The 16,105-nt window shown below is 38.5% G+C and overlaps 1 protein-coding gene across 1 annotated transcript in view; it reads left to right on the forward strand.

The window, feature by feature from the left end:
• Positions 1–4,255: 4,255 nt before the first annotated feature.
• The window catches only part of LOC105006131 (spectrin beta chain, non-erythrocytic 1), a 133,356-nt gene continuing 121,506 nt past the window's right edge, over positions 4,256–16,105 (forward strand). Inside the window, exon 1 of the mRNA XM_010864484.5 lies at positions 4,256–4,376. The gene's annotated coding sequence lies outside the window, so the exon portion shown is untranslated. The remainder of the gene's footprint in view (positions 4,377–16,105) is intronic.

Raw genomic sequence — 16,105 nt, forward strand, 5'->3', positions numbered from 1 at the left:
CCCTGTTGATTCGCTCCTGAATGGGAGGCCTGTGGTTCTAAAGGATTTGGTGGTGTCATGTGAGAAGCTGGTTTAGGATTTAACTCCGTAATTTCAACACTTGAATGGGAAGCCTGTGGTTTTAAATGAGTTGGCAGTGTCATGTGAGAAGCTGGTTCAGGATTTAACTATTTTATTTGACAAATTAGAGCATCATAGTCAGGGTTTATGTGTAATGCTTCTGGACTTGAAGCTGTGATTAATTCATCATAGTTTATGTGTAATGTCTCTGGACTCGAAGCAGGTGGCTCTGGGATTAACTCATTCATTTGTTCAAACAGCGCTGAATAATCAATGTCTGATGGTTCTGTATAAATGTTGTGATGGTGTTATGCTAGAAGTAGGATTTAATGATTTCATTTGATCTATCAAGGCCTTATAATTGGGTTTTGGACCTGGCGGTGGATCAATTTTTCAGATGTTTGCCTATGAGCCTTGGAAGCTTGTTTTTCCAGAAAGCTTTATCTTGACGCTGTTGACAGCTTAATAGATCTAGTATACATGTGTGTAACTGATCTTCCCTAGCTTTTACAAGCTGTGCAAGCTCTTTTCTGAAAAACAAATGTGGATCTGCTTCGTCTTCACTATTAGAACTCTCAAAGAATGATTCGCGAGGTGGGGTTATAGAAGCAACAACATGGTTACCCTGGGCAACACCATTGTTACTACTTGTAGCCATCTTGCCTCAAGCCATCTGGAGTAAGCGGGGCAAGTTGATCAACACTGCCATCTTGTGGATCTTCTGATACATCTACGTTGTCTGAAAGGAATTAGAAACATTTGTAATACGTTTCACAATATAAAGTTTATGATCATTCTTACCATTTCTTACAGCTTGAGCGCTTGGTAGAAACCGATCCAGGGTTTGTTGTCGGCAATTTTGCAGAGAAACAGTATTTTTTATTCTGTGCTGGCCCCAGGAGGAATTCAGGTAAATCTCGGTACGCCTCGTCAGAATCTGTAATTCACATTTAAAGCGAGTATAGAAAATGGGGTATAAAATGCTCTTTACAGAGCGATTAATAATATTCTTACCGTAAGCACCTGCTACACTTTTTTGCTCCTCTTGGACCTCTGCAGCTTCTCTGAATGCCTTGTCAGAATCTCTAATTACAATTTTTAAAACAATAAATGAAGCGTATGTCTTTTTAAATAATTATTAATTTTTTACAGAACCAATAATATTCTTACCGTAAGTAGCAACTTCTTGCAGATTTCCTGGATCAGACCAAGAATTTGGTTAATAACTTCGATGCACTTGTGCTGAACTCTGCATCTTTTCTTCAGGCCTTGATTCCGTTAAGTCGATGATTTCCGATAGAAACTGATCAAACGACATGTCAACAATCCTAATAGTTTAGAAACTCGTGTAAGGGTCTTTCAACATCATCTTAGTTAAATATAATGTTACTTTGGCATCATATCTTCCCTTTTAACGTGTTGGGAGAGCACATTTTTTTTGAATTGCCAATAGTTTTTCTTGAGAGATCTTTTCTTGAGTTCTTCAACGAATGACTGAACGGTAAAGAGAGAATAATGAAACTCTATAACTGTTTTGGGGGGCTTGTTTACCAATCTATTTTATTTGCTTTTTGACGTTGGGTCATTCGGGTCAAGAGATGTCCGGTCAGTTATGAGAGAGATGTGCGCAGGTGTCAAAAAACGAATTCACCTGCAAAACAGGAGAAGTCTTGCTCTTATTTATTTGTAACTCTCAGAGAATGAACCAATGGTAACACCTGCTCAACCCCCCTTGCATCTCAAGACACCCAACCCCCTCTCCTCCCAGAGAAAGAAGCCCCTGAAAAACAACTGTCCAAATATTACCACCCCGGACCGGTCATAGATGTTTTTACTCATAACCCTTTTTGAATCACCCTCTCATCCCACAGGATCACCTGCTCTACCCCTCCCTCCCTAACTGGACATGAACCCCCGGAAAAACAACTGATACCATTCGGTCATAAATCACAAAATAATTTTCATAATCTCACACATGATATGACATGATATAGCAAAATCATCAATAAAATTAGCAGAATATCGTGGAGGTCTGTAAATGGTGAAAAACCGAATTTTGGGGGTACCCTTCAGTGTAAAACTGAGGTAAAAAAAAAAAAAAAGAATGACCAAGTGTATTTTCTTTGCACTGGAATGTATCTTTGAATAGGGCATTTCAACAAGTATTCATATAACCACATTTTTCTGGTCCTTTCTTGTTACGAACAGTGGCACCTGTAATCTTCTGTTAGCCACATTTCAGTGAGAAACATAAAATCTAGGTTGTAGGATATAATGTAATTTACCAAGAAAGATTTGTTGGCGAGAGATCTGATATTAAGTAAAGCCAGCTTAATAGATGTAATGGCGTTCCTGGACTAGTAGGTGGACGTGTTACAGTTAACAGATTAGACAGGTTTACTTTATAAGTTGCATGCACTTGATTCCTTCTATTTCTAATCAACACAGGAATAGAGATATTGGGTCCTAGCTTGTACTCAAAACAGTCGGTTTTGCTGTTTTCACAGTAGCAGGGACCCGAAGCACATCACTGAGTATATTCTGTGCTCTGTGGAAATAAAGGACAAGGCTGTTGACGTTGTTGACAATGAGACACCCTATATATGACAATGAGACACCCTATATATGACAATGAGACACCCTATATATGACAATGAGACACCCTATATATGACAATGAGACACCCTATACATGACAATGAGACACCCTATATATGACAATGAGACACCCTATACAGGGATCTCAAAACGCAGATGAGAGAGGTCATGTTCATGATGAGTTACCAAAGGATGTGGTACTTTGGGATAATGTGAAATTATCAAATTAGTTGTATATAAACGTAATTCCTGAAAGGCATGGTTGCTTTTGCATTCTAAGATATTCAACTTAGAATCATGCAATTTACTCAGCTCCAGCCACAGCCATATTCCGCCCTCCCTTTCAATCTCCTTACAGACTTTTTCCACCCAATCTTTTCCGCCTTTCTTAAAGAGATACAAAGCTTTCGCGTGGAGTAAGGCTGAGTGGACGGTTCCAGGTGGGGAGAGCACATTCTTGAATGCAGAGGGGTCATGTTCACCAGCAGCATGGGTTGGAGGAGGGAGGAAAGACGTGATCTCACTCCAATCTCCTCTGCTTTATTCCTGTTTCCAGTCAAAACAAGAGGCATTCTGGGGTTTCTAGACTCTCCATATTGCCCATAACTCAGCTATTTCATAACTTCCACAATGCTGTGATAATTTGGGAGGAGTTTACAAACCATGGAAAGGTTGTGGGGATGTCCTCAGTTTCCAATAAATTGGATTAGGGTCGCAAGAGGCAGGGAACAGTCAACAGGATGATGTTCAAGTCCCCTTACATAACAGGTTAAGCAGCTAACAATTAATGGCACTGATGACTAAGAATCTGTTGTAACTGTTGTATGTGATGCGTGTGTTATCCATAGTAATTTTCTACCACATTCTTATTCAATTATGGGTATGAGATGAGATTTCATCTAATAACATGCAAGCTTTCTGTAAAGAATAAAATACCACAATTTCTACAATATTGCCTATTTGTCTAGAAGAGAAAGTTCTGCTTCTTTTCTCAATGCCCCCAGACATTTGAGTGGATAGGATTTTGGATTGAAGTGACTTGCTCAAGGACACCGTACAGTAACGATCATGCATGCCATTAGAAGTCAATAGCCAGATGAAATTTTTCTATGAATACATAATAACCTAATAACAGATCAGAGGTCCCTCTATAGATCCAATGACCTCTTTTAAGGCTGAAATGCATTATTGATAAGCATGCACTATGCATGAACAAGATAAGGGCACGTTAAAACCATGGCATAGTCTTCATCTTTAAGAAATGACTGAAATATCAAAAGGAAAGACACTTTGATAGTTTTTTGAAATATGAAAAACACGTAGAAAACATGTTTGTACTGCGATCTTTAACCTCTTGATATTTCGGTCTATCTGGGTCAACAGTTGCAAAAGGTGCAGAAGGAACCTTTTTAAATTAAAGGACAAGACATGTCAATGTAGCTTACTCTATGCAACATTTTAGTTTTGTTTCATGTAATCATCCATACAAAATAGGACTTATTTTGGTTTGTTTTATCCTAGTCATCGGCGATAGGTTTACCTCTCTCTTTTCAAACCCCGCCCCTTCGATACTCAGTGCAGTAGTACGATTTTTGGTGGTCTTGAGGGCGGCAGTGCGGATTTTCTCAGTCACTCCCTGCTCTTGTTGCCCAGACTCTTGTTTGCCCATTGCGCACTCTCCAGGCGGCGAACTTCCATCTGTATTAGGATATTTGATTGGTAAGTCTAATATATTTACTATTTCGAAGAGATGAGTTCATCTCATCACATTCCCAGTAGTTGTGTAATCAGGGCCGAGGCATTCCGCGGAAGTAAATTGGTTACCTTAACTTACTCTGAGATGATGGAAACATTATATAAATCAAACATGAATCAGGGAGAGAAATGCATTCGATTTAAAAATGTTATTGCTCTCTCTGTTTTATTTGCATTATTTGTGGCCTATATACTATTAAATTAGACATTTTATAATGCTTATATCAGAAATGACTCTATTTACAGATACATTTTATAGCAATTTGGATTATATTTGCATTTGTGTCTGATATCAATTAACCCATATTTCTGTCAAATCCATTGTGGATGAAATAACGGCCGGTAGGTAGCCTATTGTAGAAATGAAATGGATGAAATGTAGAAAGGATGCAAACAGGCGTGGTCGTGCGGATCTGTGTCGCTGCACGAAGTGGTGATGCTAGAGGACTATGATTTGGCGCGTTTGTTTATTTTGTAGTTGACGCTACTCTACCGAAGACATCCTTATTATGACATTTTTATTATGTGGGATTTAGGTTGTACTCAGTGTGGTTATGCATAATGCTGCGTTATTGTTTGTGATGGATGATTTCGATTAATTTATTTACCAATCGCTCTGCAACATAACTATTTTATTGTTAATTGGCATATATTGTTGTGCTGTTAAGATGGCCACTGTAATGTTAAATTTGTCTCCTATCACATTTCCATGATGCGATAATTTGATAACCGAAGTACCATCCTACGCAATGGTCGCTGTCTCCCACAAAACATAACACGCGTCACCCAAACCCTTGATGATGAGCTAATGATTAACAACACATCATTCTCATACAATTGTCGTTATTGTGTCTTCCACATAGTTTTGAATTGAAAGACCCTAATCTTTGCGGTTGATGCAACTGCGGCCTTCAGTGTAATGCAGATGACTTTCCAGAATAAAAGCAGTAAGCTAATGGCAACTGAGCTGCAGCAATAATGCGGCCCGGGGAAGCTTGCACAAAACGTGTAAGATAACTAGTGCTGATCCAGGACCTGTTTATTCGATCTGATTCATTTGGACCTCAAATTCAAAACGTATGTGAAGTCAGTGCAAATTATTTGTGCATGCAGGCGCTGGTCGAGTTACCGATGGACGAAAATAATTGAGTGATAGTGAGAATGGTAAATGAAATGCTTGGCTATATACAGCAGTAGAGTGAGGGTTTCTATTTTTCCAGAAACCAATCCACTGAATATAACAATGAATCTTAGCAATCAGTTCCTATACTTTCCAAACTTATTTGTAGCATGGGCCCACAGTGTTTATGTTACCTGGTAGGCCTGTCTATATTCTACACTCAATAAAGAAAAGGGTCTCAGGATCAGTGACATTAACCCCTAAGGGTTCTTCAAAAGGTTATTTGAGGAACAATTAAGAAGGGGTTCTATGAAGAACTATTTATCATGGTTCTAAAGAGACCTTTTAGGGATTGCCCCATAGTTTAATTTTGAAGAACCACCAAAAGACCCTCCAGGAACCTTTTTATTTTAGCGTACATAATCCTGGATTTCCCAGAATTTACATCTTTGTAATTGTTCTGATGTTCAATTGGTTTTTGTACAGGTGAGTAACAAATAAAGTAAAAACCAACATATTGTCAGTAATCTGTTTGGCTACCACTAGCCGCCAGAACTGCTTCAGTGAATCATGGCATAGATTCTACAAGTCTCAGCAACTTCCCTGCAAGTGGACCCAAACCATGCCAGAAAAAGGCCCACCATAGCATTATGAAAATGCCCAACAGCGCATTTCTGTAAATGCAACAGAGTATGATAGAATTTTAATTGCTTAATTGTATAATGCAGTTCACCTGTATTGTAGAGTCTCCATTTATGTCCCCCCACTAATTTATTATTTATTCAAGATTTTAATTTGTCAAAACATTAATGGTTTAAGTTGAATGTGTAATGATATTCAACAACGATTAGGTTGGATTTAATTTACACTGGCTCTTCCAGTGTGTTAGTGAATCAATATCCTTTTTTTGTAAACAATAATGTGGTAAGACATTCGATGTTATACATATGGGATGTTTTTCAGCATGACTTAACAGAGTGCTCAGATACATCCCTTAGCTTTGATATACTGGTGCTCTAAAGGAACCCTGTAGTTGTATTTTGCTTTAATAAACAGATTAACAGTCAAGCTTTAGCCAATAAACTTTAAGGTTTCAAACCATCCAGTTTCTTAATAACAGCTTAGCGCTAATGCATTTTTTAAATTTGGTTTAACATGAAATATCCGCCTTGATGGTCCATTTGTTGTTGCCCTTGTGGTTGTGGTTTCATACAGTGCACCAGACCAGTCTGTGAGTTTTTGGATTAGATTAGATTCAACTTTATTGTTATTGAACAGTGCGAGTACAGTACAACGAAATGCAGTTAGCATCTAACCAGAAGTGCAAATACAAGAAGAAGGCAGGAAATGTTCAAGTACTAGGTTTAGTGTATGTTACAAGTGGAATATAAAGATGTGCAATGAGGGCAAGTAGTCAGTGCAAATGGAAATTCTAAATGAGCAATTCTAAATCTTACTGTAGAAAAAAGAGCCACTGAGTAAATATTGCATTGGTCTATAACTGAGCCCCTAATGTCAGCCGTCCCTAGTCAAGTCTGCCTTGCCTCAAAGGGTGGGGTCCACTTGGAGTGAGAACAACAGAGGGAAGATGAACACACACACACACACGCACCTATCCGTCTGTCTTATTTCATTTGTATACACATACACAGATTCTTTGTAGCATTTTCATGACCAACATATTAATTTCATAATAAACTTAGCCTTGTACACATGCAGCCCACATATACACTACTGTTCAAAAGAGTGGGGTCACATAGACATTTCCTTGTTTTCCATGGAAGCATACATTAAATGAATTTGAACAGGAAATAGAGCAAAATGAATAGAAAATATGGTCACTGATAAGGTTATAAATAATTATTTTTAATTGAAATAATAATTGTATCCTTCAAACCTTCCTCAAAGAATCCTCCTTTTGCAGCAATTACATCCGCGCAGACCTTTGTCATTCTAGTTCCCAATTTGTTGAGTTAATCTGATTTCTCTCCATCTTCCTGAAATACCTCCCACTGGCCACTCCAATATGAACAGAATACCAGCTGACTGTTTCTTCCTTAAATAGTTCTTGCATAGTTTGGAGCTGTGCTTTGGGTCATGGTCCTGTTGTAGAAGGAAATTGGCTCCAATTAAGTGCCATCCACTGGGTATGGCATTGTATCACAAAATGGAGTGATAGCCTTTCATCTTCAATATCCCTTTTACCCTGTACAAATCCCCCACATTACCGCCACCAAAGGTCCATACAGACTGCCTCCACCAGGCTTGACAGATGGTGTCAAGCACTCCTCCAGCATGTACTAATTTGGTCTGTGTCTCATGAATGTTCTTCTTTGTGATATGATCACCTCAAACTTAGATTAATCTGTCCATAACACTTTTTCAATCTTCCTCTGTTCGGTGTCTGTGTTCTTTTGGCCATCTAAATTATTTATTTTTATTGGCGGGTAATATTAAATGAAGCTGCCAGTTGAGGACTCGTGAGGCATCTGTTTCTCACACTTGACACTAATGTGATTGTCCTCTTGCACAGTTGTGCACCGGGGTCTCCCACTCTTCCTATTCTGGTTAGAGACAGTTTGTACTGTTCTGGGAAGGGAGTAGTAAAAAGCATTGTATGAGATCTTCAGTTTCTTGAGAATTTCTCATATGGAATGGCCTTCATTTCTCAGAACTAGACATACGAGTTTCAGAAGTTTTAGAAGATCTACAGACCATTTTGAGCCTGTAATCAAACCCACAATTGCTGATGCTCCAGATACTAGTCTAAAGAAAGCCAGTTATATTGCTTCTTTAATCAACAGTTTTCAGTTGGGCCAACATAATTGCAAAAGGGTTTTCTAATGATCAGTTTGCCTTTTAAAATGATACACTTGGATTAGCAAACACAATGTCCCATTGGAACACAGGAGTGATGGTTGCTGATAATGGGCCTCTGTATGCCTATGTAGATATTTCATAAAAAGTCAGCCATTTCCAGCTACAATAGTCATTTACAACATTAACAATGTCTACACCGTATTTCTGATCAAATTGAAGTTATTTTAATTGACTAGAAATTTACAAAAACAAGGAAGTGTGTGACCCCAAACTTTTCAACGGTAGTGTATATGGGCCTTTTGTACATTTTGGACTGGCACATAGGCATGCTTTGATATCAGTTGGTCCCCATATTGAATGTGCATATCTCAAATTAGGAGATTACAATATAATGGCATATTGTCAAGCAATGCATGTTATTAATATTAATTTATTTCAGGATTCTGACTTAAATGGAACTTCTCTCACCTTTGTACTCCATTCCCCCTTAACATGTTTTTATACAATCTACTCATCCAGTCAAAATTACCACCAAGGAGAAAACTACATATTGCACCGAATATTTTCTGCATGCAATTGGCCATTTTAAAAACTGGCCCTTTTTACTTCGAACTGCTGGTATCCATCTTAGTTTTATCAGTTCTTTCTAAAAGGTTGCTTCAATCAAATATTAAAAACAGATCTGCATATCATAAAAACTAGTGTTTTTAGGGCTGGTTATCAAAAAGGACAATATGATGTTATAGCAGGGTGGCATCCTGTTTTCTGTCAGGGCATGCAATGATCATTAGGAGAGGAATGAGGGAACAGGGTGTGGAATGCTGGGAAGCAGCTGCCACCACAGGGTTGACAAGTGAGGGCCACATGGCCTTGTATTAGTGTGCAAGTGTGTGTGGTTGGATGTTGGTATGGACCTTGTTTTGGGAACGGTCAACCATCTTAGGGAAAAGTTCTGCCTCCTGACTGTCAGTAGGACAGTCAAACATTTCATCCATTGCAAACATGTTTCCACAGCTGTGTCTTTCGGTCTTACGCTCTTATTTTTGGAACAGAAGTTTTTCGAATGCCAAGAGACTTAGCCATTTGTCTTGTAACCTCCACAGTGTTGATAATACCATGCCATTCAAACTGATTGCATTTTTTAAGATGGGTGGTAGCAATATCTTATTACTGTGTTTCATAGTAATTTTCATTGGGTTATTCAGTACAATCGTTTTATCTATTCAATTATACTTTTCAGGAAACAATGCTAAGTACAGTGGATATAAAAAGACTACACACCCCTGTGAAAATGCCAGGTTTTTGTGATGTAAAAGAATGAGAAAAAGATAAATCATGACAGAACTTTTTCCACTTTTAAAGTTCAGCTGTTCCGGACATTTACTTAGTTGCATCTCAGAGCAAAAACCACGGTTTGCAGAGAGCTTCCAAAGCATCAGAGGGATCTCATTTTTGAAAGATATCAGTCAGGAGAAGGGTACATAATAATTTTCAAAGCATTAGATATACCATGGAAAACAGTGAAGACAGTCATCATCAAGTGGAGAAAATATGGCACGACAGAGACATTACCAAGAACTGGACATCTCTCCAAAATTGATGAAAAGAAGAAAACTGGTCAGGGAGGCTTCCAAGAGGCCTACAGCAACATTAAAGGAACTGCAGGAATTTCTGGTAAGTACTGGCTGTGTGCTACATGTGACAACAATCTCCCGTATTCTTCATATGAATGGGATATGGGGTAGGGTGGCAAGACGGAAGCCGTTTCTTACAAAGAAAAACATCCAAGCCCGCCTGAAGTTTGCAAAAACAAACATCAAGTACCCCAAAGCACGTGGTAAAATGTGTTATGGTCTGATGAAACCAAGGTTGAACCTTTTGGCCATAATTCCAAAAGGTATGTTTGGCGCAAATACAGGGAATCACCCAACGAACGCCACACCCACAGTGAAGCATGGTGGTGGCAGCATAATGCTTTGGGGCTGTTTTTCTTCAGCTGGAACCCGGGCCTTAGTCAGGGTGGAGGATATTATGAAAAGTTCCAAATTTTGGCACAAAACCTTTAGGCGTCCGTTAGAAGGCTGAAGATAAAGAGTAAGTTCACCTTTTAGCACGACAATGACCCAAAACACACATCCAAATCCACAAAAGCATGTCTTCAACAGAAGAAGATTAACATTTTGGAATGGCCCAGCCAGAGCTCAGACCTGAATCCAATTGAACATCTGTGGATGATCTGAAGAGGTCTGTGTACAGGAGATGTCCTCACAATCTGACAGATTTGGAGCGCTTTTGCAAAGAAGAATGCATGCTAGTAGACTCCTACCCAAAAAGACTGAGTACTGTAATAAAATCAAAAGGTGCTTCAACAAAGTATTAATTTAAGGGTGTGCACTCATGCAACCAGGTTATTGTTTTTTATTTTTCCCCCTCAAAGAGTTCAGTTTGTTTTTCAATGAATTGTTCACGTTATAGGTCACATTAAAGGTGGAAAAAGTTCTGACATGATTTATCTTTGTCTCATTCTTTTACATCACATGAACCTGGCATTTTAACAGGGGTGTATAGACTTTTTATATCCACTGTCGATCAAGAAAGAGAGAACAAGCTCTGAGTGGGGCCATGGTATTAGTCACTGCCTTGTATGGCAATTGTGGCTAGGTGTTGAATTCCTGGTAACAGCACTCCAACTTTGTCCAGGGGTCCAGTTGCGGGAGGTGAATAATTATCTTAGTGTTGGATGAGTGGATGTGGTCTAGTGTCTACATGTGGCACCTGCAAATTCAATCATGCTTGTTGTTTGGGAATGGCAAGCAGTGTGATGAGAAGCAGAATGGCTTGGCACACGGCAATCTCAGAATCACCGGTACTTGATGTGAAATTCCAACATAACAAGGCCGTAATTGCGAGTAGGACATCACAGAATTGAAAGTGGATAAACATTTTAAAGTTTAAAAAAGGAAAAAACAGAGCATAAGGTTTGGACTGGGAAATGTTTGGCATAGCTCAAGTCAAATAGCTGATAACATATTCTGTGCTATCTAAGCCTAAACAGAACTACCGGAAATTACAAAGACCCTTGGGGAGTGGGCGCGTACCATGCGTAGCTGCCAGTAATAGTTTTACTCATTCCCAGTTCTCATCCCTAGAATATTTGATATGCATTGGTTTCCATGATCCCCCTCCCTCCTCCAAGTATTTTAATACAATCCCTAAACAGCCAAGACTGTTGTGTTGATTTAATGTTTTCCTAAACCTTGATTGGGGCTAATTCCACCTTAAAAATATGAATGCCATGTGTTGTCCTGGTGAGCATGCGTTTTAAAGATTTTATTCAGATATATATTTTTAAAGGCTATACCAATTAAACCATTATAAATATTATTATGGTTAAGCTTAACCATTATAAATATGCTGTAAATTATATATGTAGCCTATGCAGACTTCTTTCCATCATTTCTAAATTGCCCTTTTTTATTGATGTGTGCTTTCATTGTTTTTGCTGCTAAAGGATCCCAGTTGTATTTTAATGTGATCATATACACTTTCAGTACATGAGCCATTTACACATCGGGATAAAAACAAAGAGAACCAAATTAAATCAGATGGAGTGTACTGCCCAAGGATGCAAAACTGTATGGCACACTTGGATAACCTCTTCTGACTAACCTGAAGTAAGACATTATTCTTGTTTGAATTATGAATGATGCTAAAATGTTTGTATTTTACAAAACTGAAAAACATCCTTTGTTTTTGCAAAACAAAACCTGCATTTGTTCTGGAGTTTGTGCAAAATTGTTAATTTTTGTCCATTTACAGGATCCCATTTAGTATGGAAAATGTGTGCTGTAACAGCAGTAATAACATTTTAACGTCATCTGATTTTTGTCGGTGTAGCAGCTCTGGTCCAGGGTGATACTGCATGTATTTCAAGCACTAACACTGGACTGGAGCTTTTAGTTGTCTTATCTTTTTTGCCAGAGAAAAGTGGGTGTGGGGTTGTTGAAGAGTCTTTGGAACAGATTAGTAATTCAACAGGATGCATTTCCCAGGTCATTTCCCAAGGTTATATCACTTGTATTTCCCTCATTTTGCATGGTTCCTTGTGCCATTCAAGCAGGAAATACTGACCTCACTGGTGCGGTTCCTTGTCAATAATAGTGGCAACATGCATGAAGTAGGAACACACGTAATGCCGCCAAACTGATAGCATTGTTAATTTTTTTATTTTATTAATAAACTAAATAAATATATTGTTTTGTGCATTCGAGTAGTGGTAATGTATCACATTCCTTCAACTGCAAATCTTGTCAGTTTTGGAAGAGGGCTAATATCTTTTTTGTAAGTTGGTCTTGATATGCAAAATACTAGAATACTGTAAAAAACAAGCAACAACATTAATAAATACAGTGAAAATTGGAAGAGAGGAAGAAAGAGGGAGAGAGTATTAAAAAAAGACTTCAAAGTAGACTCCTGTGTTTTGAATGGAAGCTAAAGTAGTCATTTGTCTAATTATATTATTAAAGCTGAAAGCAGCATTTAGCAGGTTTCAGCATTAAGCTACTACAAGCTAGATTGCACATTTCTTTCAATAGGACACATATCCTACTCATGTCCACAGCTGCATACAAAATGGCTTGTATGTTGTTGTTTTTTTTACCAGTATCCCCTTGTGGCCAAATGGAAACATCAGACATATATATAAACTAAACTCACTTCCCTGATAATGTATAATCACACTTTTTTCACAAATTCAGAATTGCAAAAAAAACATTATGGCTGAGTTAAAGTGTCCCAATGGGAATTAAAGCTGCAAGCAGCGTTTCCGGGGGCCAAGCAAGGGACAGGAAGCATCTCAATGCATTCTCACACTAGAAGAAATGTTTTGCTATTTAAAAATGCCCAATGCCGCTAGTAGTCAGGATGTCAATTCGAAGAGGAAATCAAAACAAAACAAAAAGACCTTGAAACCAGAAAAGGAACCAGGCAATCCTAGTTCAACCAATTAGGAGGGATGAATATTATTGTTGCTGGCAGGTTTCAATCTCTGGTTTTCTATGTGGCAGACTGGCTTTTAATCAATACGCTATTTAAACAGCAGAATACAGCTTTTACCTCAGCCATTACATTTTTGCTGAAATAACGTGGACAACAGAACATTTATTAACAGAACTAAAGAGTAGTCTTGCACAAAGACTGTATAGATAATAGCTATACAGCCTACTTATAATGAAAACAATGACTCCAATCATTCCATGGCTGATTTGTCTCTTTGGAAAACAGTATATAAGGGTCACGTAAAACAATTATTCTCCTAAATATTTGAGAATCATGGTATTACAGTGGGGATATATATTGTTGTGTGAAGGCTGAAAAGTGGATATACATTTCTGAAATACTGAACATCTCAGAGGGGAATCCAACCTGGGTCAGAATATTGAAGAGCAGGGATGTCCCAACTACACCACAGGTTGTCCCTACAGCTCTCTACCCTCTCCAAATCGAATTCTTACCCCAGCCATTACAATTTTGCTGATATAAAGTGGCCAACAAAACGTTTGTTAACGGAACTAAAATGTACTGTTGTACAAAGATTACTATAGATGGCAAGCTAATAGCTATACAGCCTACTTAAAACAAAATCAATGACTAAAATCACTCCATGGCTGGTTCCTTTCTTTGGAAAACAATAACAGTATAATAGTGTCAAGTAATACAATTATTCTCTCAAATATATGAAAATCATGGTATTATAAATATGTATTGTTGTGTGAAGGCTGAAAAGCACCTAATGGATAAACATTTATGAGATACAGAATTTGGAATGTCTGAGAAGGGAATTGAACTGGGGTCACAATATTGAAGGAATGGGATGTTCCCACTACATCACAGGGCCTGCTGGCAATCCAAATAGTCTGAATGGTTTGTGATCTACAATACCTCAAATAGCATATACAGACGCATATTTTGAAAATCCACCAAAAACATTTTCAATATAACCGTAAACAGTTTTGTTTTAGGCATACTATAACACAGCTACTGAAGGTTGCAGCCAGCAAACTTTTTGTCTATTCTACACAAATCCTAATATGTAATTTGTTTTGTCTGCAGTGAGGCTGAAACAGCGGTTGGCTGCATGGCAGTCTGTGTCTCTAACCTCTACGCTTTTTAACAAGGGATAGCCTAGCACTCCCTCACTTACTCAGTAAGAGACATTCGCTCTTCTTGGCCAGCTACGCTTATGCGTGTGGAGAATGTGTGTATGTGTTATGTGTAGAAATATGGGACATTGTGCTTGTGGGGGAGGAGTCGGGTTTCTTGGATGAAAATAGGAATGTCTGTATGTTGAGTGACAGGAGAATGTGTGTCATTTTATGTGGAGATATGAGTGTGTGTAAAGAGAGACAGGAGAAAGAGTATTTGGAAGGAGGGAGTAGAGGGTAGGGTAGGAATATGTGTGTGGAGCAAAGCATGTGTCTTGGTGAAGAGTGGGGGGAGGAGAGTGTGGATTGTGTGTGAAGAGAGAATACAATGTGTGTGTGATAGTGAGGAGGGAGTAGTGCATATATTTGCCATCTTGTGTTAGCCACCCTGCGTTAGCCATACAACTGAGTGACAGCCAAAATCCTCTTCCTCTAACGTAACATGCACTCGCAGTGGCCAAAATGATATGTCACCCTGGTTGAATTCCTAATACCATTGACTTTGAATGGGAAAAGGTTTAGCTTGTTAAGCTGAAGAATGTGTGGTACTTGGTCCCCTAATAATAATAATAATAACAATAAAACCAACAAAAACAATAGGGTACCCGTACCTACAGTACTTGGTCCCTATATAATAAAACGTACAAACATAAGAGGGTTCCAGCAACTTCGTTGCTTGGCCCCCTAAATATGTTCCTTGGGGGGATTTGGACCTATCTCTTTTCAAGATTTTATTTCAAATGGGTTGAGCGCCATGAACTTGCAAACGTTGAAGACTCAATAGTGGTCATGTTTTTTGATATACTTGCCTGGCTTGTTTAAATTTTGATGTCCTTCCTCCATAGATGCCAAATATGAAGGTATGTGAAGATCAGTCATTAGGTGCCATTTGAGTTTTTCCAAAAATCCAAAACGACGCAAAATCCATCATGACTTTATGGATGAAAATTGGTAGGAGGTAGACCTACCTACCAATTTCTCAGACTCTAGGTCACATAGAATGGACGCGGTGAGCTTGCAAACATTGAAAATGTATAGTGAAACCCCATTATTCTGCTGAAACCCTAACAAGGCTTGATAATAATGATGGCCTAATGGCTCCGGCCCAGTAAAAAGTAAAGTCAGGACTAATAAAACAACAAGTCACTGTCCCGATCGGACCATAACATTTATTTTTAGATTGAACGATATTGTAATTGCGTTATAACCTCGACATCCTCCAATTATTTCGTAATCTAACATGCACATATAACTACCTTGCAGCTCTTGGTGCACACTGTTGGCCAGTCAAGAGTTGAGCAGTGATGGGACACTTGGCTGTCCGGTTATTGTTTTTCAATAAAACATTTGAAAACTTGCGTGAGTCACTCAAGTGAAGAAGGCAGCAAAGGATGACTACGAGCTCAAATGAAAGCGAACATTAGTGCTTAGTGCATTTACCTGTTTCAACTTCGATGGAACTCAAATGGACTGTGTCATCTGTCGTAAGTTCCCAGCCAGAGTGGACAAATGTGGGTCTTTTTTACAAAGGCACTAACAACTTTCGCAAA

Source organism: Esox lucius, chromosome 9 (genome assembly GCF_011004845.1).
Source record: "Esox lucius isolate fEsoLuc1 chromosome 9, fEsoLuc1.pri, whole genome shotgun sequence".
NCBI lineage: Eukaryota > Metazoa > Chordata > Actinopteri > Esociformes > Esocidae > Esox > Esox lucius.